This window comes from Choloepus didactylus, chromosome 19 (assembly GCF_015220235.1).
Source record: "Choloepus didactylus isolate mChoDid1 chromosome 19, mChoDid1.pri, whole genome shotgun sequence".
In the NCBI taxonomy this organism is placed as follows: Eukaryota; Metazoa; Chordata; class Mammalia; order Pilosa; family Megalonychidae; genus Choloepus; species Choloepus didactylus.
The window spans coordinates 6,650,443-6,660,018 of record NC_051325.1 but is presented as its reverse complement, the minus strand read 5'-3'; positions in this window follow the sequence as shown (position 1 = coordinate 6,660,018).

Below are 9,576 nucleotides of genomic sequence, written 5' to 3'. Positions count from 1 at the left end.
TCACACACGTTGGAGAACAAGAGGCCTGAGTCTGTCTCCCGCCACATCTGTCAGCGTCATGCATGTCCAAACGTGTCCACCTGCCTCTCCTCCCAATATCCCCATTCATGTGTTAATCTGGGCTTGTTTGAAGCCAGAGGGGCTGGGTGAGGATGGCCAGGGGTGGGAGCACCAAGGTTTCAGCCTGTGCAACTGGACTTTGGAGGTGGTGGTGTCAGTCCCCAGAATGAGGGTCTGAGGGGCATTGGTTCGAGAAGCCCAGTGGACAGCTGGTGGAGAGGCCCAGGGCCACTGCCCAGGTGAGCCAGGGGTTCAGGGCAGGCATCCACTCACCCTAGTCTTCTGACCCCTCCCTCCAAAACTCCCAGACATCGTGAGATTTCATCTGTGAAACACTCAGTGTGTATCCCCCAAAAATTGGGAAGCCTTTGAAAACCATCCACCCCTACTCTCCCTCTTAAGTTATGACTTGGAACTTGGCAGTGTCATCCCCAGACCCTGCTCACACTCGTCCATGGTGTGTCAGTGTGTGAGGGGCCTGTGAGGCTTAGCTGAGCAGCTGCACGATGTGTCCACCCTGCTGGACATGTGCCCCTGCCTCCGCCCTCCCCTCTCTGCCCTGCAGTGTCTGCTGAAGACACATGGCCCTTTGTCCTTCCGGGTCTCCACTCTTCACCTGGATCTTGTCCCTGCTCCTGCCCGTCATACCAGGACCCAGAGCTAGACTCAAAGGGTATCCAAGAGAGTTTCTCTTTTCTCAGCCTGACTGGGTCCTGGGCATGGGGCACTGAGGGGGCAGCAGGGTCTGGGGCAGCAGCCCCCCACCCCCTCAGGGGCCAGTGGCTTAGTGGCCACAGGCAATCAGTGCCTCACTCAGTGGGTCCTGGACTCCATGGCATGTGGGGTCCTGGGGGCCTCTGAACAGTGCCCACGCCGCCCCCTTTCCCAGGTGTTCAACAGGGTCAGGATGGGGTGCAGCCTGGGGTCCCCCTGGTTCTATGGTGTCTCTTTGTTGGACCCACTGGCCTGGATACAGCATCTCACTGAGGGTGTCAGGAAGGTCATCCCCTATTTCTCTCATTCCTTCTTCATTTACCAGCTGGGGATCCTCTCAGAGGAGGCACTCACTCACCCACTATTTGGTGATAATGGGGCACAGTTCACACAGGAAATGAGGTGCTGCTGGATCCATTCCCTCTTCTTTCATCTTCAGAATATCAAGTTAGTTCCAAAGTTTCCAAGGGATTTTTTTAATTGAGGTGAAAATTCACATAACATGAAATTAATCATTTTTAAAATTTTATTTCAAAATGTCCATAATGTTCAAACACTCTGCACCTAGCCAGCAACAACTCTTGCTTCCCCTTCCCCCATCACTGGTAACCTCGAATCTACTTTCTGTCTCTGTGAATGTGCTATGTCTACATATTTCCTATATGTGGAATCATGCAGTATTTGTCCTGGTGTGTCTGGTTTATTTCCCTTAGCATAAAGCCTTTAAGGTTCTCTGTGGTATTGTGTGTATCAGTGCTTAGTTCCATGTTAAAGCTGAGTAATAATCCATCGTACAGGTGGACCACATTTTGTTTGTCCCCTCATCTGTTGACGGGCACTTGGGTTGCTTCCATCTTTTGGCAATAGTGAATAACGCCTCTATGAGCATCAGTGTTTCAATATCTATTCAAGTCCCTGCTCTCAGTTCTTTGCAGCATATACCTAGAAATGGGATTGCAGTTCTCTCATGGGATTTCTTTGACCCAAGAGAGCTTCTGGGGGCTTTCTGAGGGGGATCAGGCCTGAGGATGCTCTTTAGGGCGAGCCTCTGCCATTGCAGGCTGGGGGGGGGGCTGGGTTTTCGGGATCCCTGGCCGGCTCCTGCTGCCCCACCCCCACCCAGGGCAGGTGTAACGAGCTGCAGTCTCAGCTTCTCCCCAAGTTACTCATTTGGGGCCAACTTTGCCCTCAAGGGTGCATGCAAATGGCTGTTTGTTCCACACCAAAATAACATGTTGTTTCTTGTTCTGCGGCTGTTTGCAGAAATAGACTACACAGATTCGCCACCTGCAACCACAGCCACCCCCCACCCCACCCCAGTGGTTCTGAGAGGGGGGGACAGCCCTTGGCCCCCTCTGCTAGTTCATGTCCCCACCTGGCTGACCCCAGGTCCATGACACAGTGACCACCCTGCAAAGGGGGCTATTGAATTAAAATGTTTCTCCACTTGTTTCTATCAACATGACCCAGGGCCCCCAGAGGAGCAGCCCCCAGGCTGGGCCGACCCACCTGCTCTTTGACCCTGCCTGGGTGGGAGAGGGGGTTCAAGTCCCCAGTGCCATGGGTGGGGGGACAGCTGGGAAGGGGGAGAGGGATCCCAAGGTCCCACTGCCAGACCTGTATCCCTAGGGAGCCTGGAGAGAGTGAGGACAGAGATGGGCCCTTTGGCCCACGGGCTTACTGACCACCCTCAATGTTGTGATATGTGTGCCCTGTGTCCCCGTCTCACCTGGTCCTCAGGGCCTGGGGTCCCCACTTCACAGACAAGGATGATGAGGCCTAACAGGGTGAGGGGCCAGCCTGAGGTCACCCAGGGAAGGGTAGGAGGGCCAAGGTCCCCCCAACAAGGCATTGGGACCCCTGAGCCAATTGGCCACCAAGGTAGACATGGCACCTGAGACCTCATTGGCCTGCCCTGCTCTGCCCCCTGCTCATGTGCCTTCCCTTGCTCCATGCCCCCTGCCCCATGCTCCTTCCCTTGCCCTGTGCCCCATGCCTCTGTCTTTGTTCCATGACCATACCCATGCTCCTACCCCATGAACCTGCCACTGCCACTGCTCCATGCCCCTGCCCTTGCCCTGTGACCTTGCCCTGTGCCCCATGCCCCAGCCCATGCCCCTGCCCTTGCCCCATGACCCTACCCCATATCCCTGCCCCTGCCCCATGACCCCTGCTCCATGCCCCTGCCCTTTCCCTGTGCCCTTGCCCCTTGGCTCTAACCCTTATCCCTGCCCCATGCTCCATACACCTGCCCCGTGACCCTGCCCCTGGACCCTGCCCCTGCCCCTTCCCTGACCCATGTTGCTGTCCACACCACCAGCTCCTTCTGCCTGTGTTTCTCCCTGCCTCCCCTTCTGTCTCCCTCTGTCTGAACCTCTGTCTCTCTCTCTCCCTTCTCTCTGCTCACCCCCTCCCTCCCGTCCTTTCTGTCCATCAGGGTCAGGCTCTCTGCTCCTGTCAGTTTCTCCATCGTGGTCCAGCATTCTCCATCTCTCTGCTCCCCTCTGCCTCCTCATGGGCTTCTGTTGTTTGTCTGTTTTGCCTGGACATCTGTCCTAGCTCTCTCCCTCTGTCACTGTGTCAGCTGTGTCTCTACATCTGGCTCCCTCTGCCTGTCCCCACCTACTGGATTTTTCTCTGCTGCCATCTTGGTTCCCTCTCTGTCTCCTTGTCTGTCTCCTTCTGTGCTTTCCTTTACTTCTGCAGCTCTCCCAAGTAGCTCTGTCTCCCTCCATTTCTCTTTACTCTTCCCCTTCTCTCTATCTCACTCCCTGTCTCCATCTACTCACCTCTCTTTCTGTCTCTATCTCCTTCTACCTGTCTCCATCCCTCTGTCTCTCCATTTCCCTCCCCTCTCAGTCTGTCTCTGGGTCTGTCTCTACATCTATATCTCCCTATATTTCTCCTCATCTTGAACTGGAAAGAAGAGGGAATGAATCCAGCAGCACCCCATTTCCAGTGTGAACTGTGTCCCACTATCACCAAATAGTTGGTGAGTGAGCGCCGCCTCTGAGAAGATCCCCAGCTGGTAAATGAAGAAGGACTGAGAGAAATAGGGGATGACCATCCTGAAACCCGCAGTGAGATACTGTATCCAGGTCAGTGGGTCCAACCTAGAGACACCATAGAACCAGGGTGCCCCAGGCTGTACCCCATCCTGACCCTGTTGAACACCTGGGAAGGGGCTGGTATGGACACTGTTCAGAGCCCCCCAGGACCTCACGTGCCATGGAGTCCGGGGCCCAGTGAGTGAGGCACTGATTGCCTGTGGCCACTAAGCCACTGGCCCCTGAGGGGGTGGGGGGCTGCTGCACCAGACCCCCCTGCCCTCTCAGCGCCCCATGCCCAGGACCCAGTTAGGCTGAGAAAAGAGAAACTGTCTTGGATCCCCCTTGAGTCCAGCTCCGGTTCCTGGTACAACAGGGAGAGGGGCAGGGACAAGATCCAGGTGAAGAGTGGAGACCTGGAAGTACAAAGGGTCATGTGTCTTCAGCAGACACTGGAGGGCAGAGAGGGGAGGGGGGAGGCAGGGGTGTGTCATCATCCAGCTGCTCAGCTGAGCCTCATGGGCCCCTCACACACTGACACACCATGGATGAGTGTGAGCAGGGTCTGGGGGTGACACTGCCAAGTTCCAAGTCATAACTTAAGAGGGAGAGTAGGGGTGGATGGTTTTCAAAGGCTTCCTAATCTTTGGGGGATACACACTGAGTGTTTCACAGATGAAATCTCACAATGTCTGGGTATTTTGGAGGGAGGGGTCAGAAGATTGGGGTGAGTGGATGCCTGCCCTGAACCCCTGGCTCACCTGGGCAGTGGCCCTGGGCCTCTCCACCAGCTGTCCACTGGGCTTCTCGAACCAATACCCCTCAGACCCTCATTCTGGGGACTGACACCACCACCTCCAAAGTCCAGTTGTTCATTCTGAAACCTTGGTGCTCCCTCCCTGGCCATCCTCAATCAGCCCCTGTGTCTCAGCAAGTCCTTCTAGATCCACTTTCAAATGGTCCTGATTAACCCACGATGGGGAGCTGGGCAGAGGAGGAGGTGGCCTCAGATGAATGTGTAACATTGTGTGTGGCAGGAGATGGCCCCGTGCCCTTGTTTTTCCCTGACATGTGTGCGCGTTTGAAGCACCCTTGTCAGTGGAGCTGGGCCATCTGTTCTCCCACGTCTACTTGGCCTCCAAGGCCAGCTCCCAGTCCTCATCCCCTGATGCTCCGTTCTTCCACCCTGACCCCTGAGTCCTGTCTCCACGTGGCAGCCGGGGGATAATGGTCGCAGCAGGGTCAGAGACTGTGCCTCCCACATGTGGGTCAGTTGGGGCAAAGTCAATGTCTCCCCCCACTTTGATAACCACCCCAGCCTGGCCACTCTGAGCTGCTCTAAGACCAGGGTGGGATGAGCCACAGTCAGACCAGACTTTTCCAACAGATACCCCCCAGCCCCTCACACAGCCCCTCTTAGGGCACTCCACTTCTGCACAATTGCACCCACAGCTCCTCCGTGGTCAACCCGGCAGCTGCATCACTGCCCCTGGCCTGGGCCCATGTGTACTGGGCTCTGTCCCTGGGCAGTGTTCCCCAGGGCAGGGACCTCCTCTGTCGTCCTAGAGAGCCCCAGGCCCTGGAGGCTTGGTACCCAGACACAGCCACAACAGGGTCCCAGGATGGGTGGGGACACCCCCAATGTGTGATCTGGGAAGTGGGATGCAGCAAGGGGGTCCAGGCAAGTGTCCCTGGAATAGTTTGATGGTCTCTGAGGTTGTGAGATTGGAGCAGAAGGACAGGAAACCCTTCTGAGCTCAGGCCCAGGGCCCAGGGGAGGCTAAGATAGTCCATCCTCCCCCTCACTCGGAGCTTGGGAAAACCCCCAGTTCCCTAAGGGTTGTACTGCCCCGTGGCTGCATGCCCAGGGCCATCGAGCCCATCCTGGGGGCCCCTGTGTCAGCCCAAGGCCTGAGCTCTGGACCTGCAGTCCCAGAGCTCCAGTGTCCAGCCCCCTCCTGTGACCCCCAGCACGGTGTCCTTTCCCAGTATTTTGGGTCCTGCGTGGGTCTGTGGGTTCTCTCTGGGCCCACAGGCCTATTCCCTGTTGACACATGACAGTGAACAGGGCAGGTGGCCTAGTGGGCATCACAGCCACAGGGGCTGGGTGGCCAGACCTCCAGGTGTTGGGCCCTAAGCCCTGACCCAGGGTGGCTCGGCCCTCACAGCTGCTTACTGTCCTCTGTCCACTGCATGCTGGGGGCCTTCCCTGAGGTGGTGCCTGGGGTCTCTGCACCCCCACAGTCCACCCTGGAGCAGGAGGGCCTGTGCCCACTTTAGGATGGGACCCCAGGCCCTGAGCCAGGTCTGGGTGGACATGTGATAGTGAGTGGTGGGCTCCTCTGCCTGCCTGTGTGACTGGGACCCACAGGCTGGGGTGTGTTGTTTGGCTCCAAAGAAAGGGGTTTGGGGAGTGAGCCCCGGGGAGCCTCACTGAGCACAGAGTGCTTGGAGGGAGTGGGAGGGACGGGTGAGTGTGTGTGTGAGGGTGTGAGTGAGCATGTGATTGTGTGAGTGAATGTGTGAGGTAGTCAATGTGTGTGAGCATGTGTGAGTGCCAGTGAGCATATGTGAGTGTGAATGAGAGATTGTGAGTACGTGTGTAAGTGTGTGTGTTAGTGTAAGTGTGGATTTGCATGTGACTGGGCACAATGTGAGTACTAGTGAATGTGAGTGAATGTGGGGTGTGTTGTGTGTGCAAGTGGGTGTGGTTTAGTGTGACTGAGTGTATTTGTGAGTGTGGGGAGATCAGTGCCTGTTTCAGGGGCATTTCTGGAATGTGTCTGGGTGTGATTGTGAGTGTTTACATATGTGCATTGTGTGTGTGTATTTGTATGTGAGTGTGTTGGGGGATTTCTGTGAATGTGTCTTTGTGCAGGTGTGCAGCAGGAAGTGTGTGTGCTTGGGTGTGTATGTGAGCAACTTTATGTGTGCCTGAGGGTGTCTGTTTTTCTGTGTGTAAGTGTGTGTATTTGAGGAGAGTGTGTGTGTTGGGGTATTTCTGTGAATGTGTGTCTGTTTGTGTGAGTATGTATTTGTGTGTCTCTGTGGTACGTGGCTATTTGTGTGACCACGACTGCATGAGTGTGTGTTCATCTCTGTGGATGTGTGTGGGTATCTCTTCCTAATCCTTCCTCTGGGCATCTCTGACTCCATGACCTTCTCTCCTGGTTTCTGCCTCTGTCCCCACCTCTGTCCCTCTGTCTTTCATGATGTCCTGGTTGCTGTCCCTCTGTCTCCCCATCTGTGTCTCTGTCCCTCTGTCTCCCCATCCATGTCTCTGTCCCTCTGTCTCCCCATACATGTCTCTGTCTCTCCTTCTCTGTCTCCCCACCTCTGTCTCTGTCTCTGTCCCTCTGTCTTCCTGTCTGTGTCTCTATCACTCTGTCTCCACCCTCTATCTCCCCATTTCTCTTTCTCTGTCTCTGTCCCTCTGTCTTCCCATCCATGTCTCTGTCTCTCTGTCTCCCTCTTTCTGTCTCCCCACCTCTGTCTTCCTGTCTCTGTCCCTCTGTCTTCCTGTCTGTGTCTCTGTCTCTCTGTCTCTGTCTCTGTCCCTCTGTATTCCTGTCTGTCTCTATCTCTCTGTCTCCCCTTCTCTATCTCCCTGTTTCTCTTTCTCTGTCTCTGTCCCTCTGTCTTCCCATCCCTGTCACTGTCTCTCTGTCTCCCTCTCTCTGTCTCCCCACCTCTGTCTCCCTGTCTCTCTGTCTCTGTCCCTCTGTCTTCCTGTCTGTGACTCTGTCTCTCTGTCTCTCCCTGTTTGTCTCTCTGTCTCCCCATCTCTGTCTCTTTGTCTCTGTTCTTCTGTCTCCCTGTCCGTGGCTCTGTCCCTTTGTCTCCCCTGCCCTCATCTCTGTTCCCGTCCATGTCTCTCATTGTCTCTGTCCCTCCCTGATCCTATCCCTGTCTCTGCATCTGTCTCTCCCCTGACCCTCAGTGACTCCAGGTTCCTGGCAGTCCTCAGTCCCTGCAGACAGTCCTGGCTGACAGCTGGCTAGAATCCCAGGGTTGTGTCCCCCAGCCTGTCCCAGCCTGTGGGGGCCTGGGATGTGGGGGAAGTAGGAGGGAGGGGTGTGTGAGTGTGAGTCCACAGACCCAGGGCCAGAGCCTGACTGTGGGTCTGCAAAGCCAGCAATGCCCTGGGCCTGGCTGTGCTGTGGGCACAGTCCAATGGGGTCTGGATGCTGGCATGCCCCTGCAGCTAGCCCAGAACCTCTGGTCTGATGTGGGCAGAGGCCAGAGTGACCTCGTGCTGATCCTGCCATATCCTGGGCAAACTCTGGGCTGACCCTGGGCTGACCCTGGCTGGGCCTGGCTGCCTGGGCTGGGGGTTGGTGTGGGGTGGGGGCTGGGCCTCAAAGTGCTCTCCCAGGCCCCAGACCACCTGGCCAGGTCTTGGTTTGGGGCCTAGCTTTCAGAAACACAGGCCCCCTGCTCAGGACACCTGGGTTGTGCTCATAATGACTCAGCCACCCAGGGGGCTATTTTGGAGGTTTCGGCAGGTGATAGGGTATAGGAGGCTTGAGAAGAAAGAGAAAAACAAGAGAAGATGAACACCTCCCCCTCCTTCCTGTCCCTCTCTCCTGTACCACACCACACTCCTTCATGGGAATCCTCTACCTATGACCCCTCAGGCCAGGGGTCTAGCCCTGGGCCTGCCTGACCACTGGGCCTGATGCTGTCTTCAACAGGCCAGCATAGTGCCTACACACCCTCTGGAGCCTTGGGGAGGATGGAGCTGGGCATGGGGTGGCATCACTCAGTCTCTTGGGCAGTGGATGGACCAGGAGGGTCTCTTGACCCTTGGAGTCTCCTTGCCTTCCTTGAGGACAACTTCCTAATGAAGGTCAAGGAACAGGACAGATTACAAAGAACTCAGTCACTGTGCAAAGAGACTTAGGCTCAGACATGGAACAAGGCACAGGAAGAATGGACAAGAGATCATCACAAAAGGCTAACAGCAGAGGACAAGATCTAAGGGTTCAAGAAAATGGTCAGGACTAGGACCCAGTGATTGGGCCCAGGGCCCAGTGATCAGGACCAGGGCTGAGTGATCAAGACCAGAGCCAAGTGATCAGGACCAGGGTTGAGTGATCAGGACCAGGGCCAAGTGATCAGGACCAGGGCCCAGGTATCAGGACCAGGGCCAAGTGATCAGGACCAGGGTTGAGTGATCAGGACCAAGGCCGAGTGGTCAGGACCAGGGCCAAGTGATCAGGACCATGGTTGAGTGATCAGGACCAAGGCTGAGTGATCAGGACCAGGGTTGAGTGATCAGGGCCAGGGCCCAGTTATCAGGACCAGGGCCAAGTGATCAGGATGAAGGTTGAGTGATCAGGACCAAGGCCGAGTGGTCAGGACCAGGGCCAAGTGATCAGGACCATGGTTGAGTGATCAGGACCAAGGCCGAGTGATCAGGACCAGGGTTGAGTGATCAGGGCCAGGGCCCAGTTATCAGGACCAGGGCCAAGTGATCAGGATGAAGGTTGAGTGATCAGGACCAAGGCCGAGTGGTCAGGACCAGGGCCAAGTGATCAGGACCATGGTTGAGTGATCAGGACCAAGGCCGAGTGATCAGGACAAGGGTTGAGTGATCAGGACCAGGGCCAAGTGATCAGGACCAAGGTTGAGTGATCAGGACCAAGACCAAGTGATCAGGACCAGGGTCCAGGTATCAGGACCAGGGCCAAGTGATCAGGACCAGGGTTGAGTGATCAGGGCCAGGGCCCAGTTATCAGGACCAGGGCCAAGT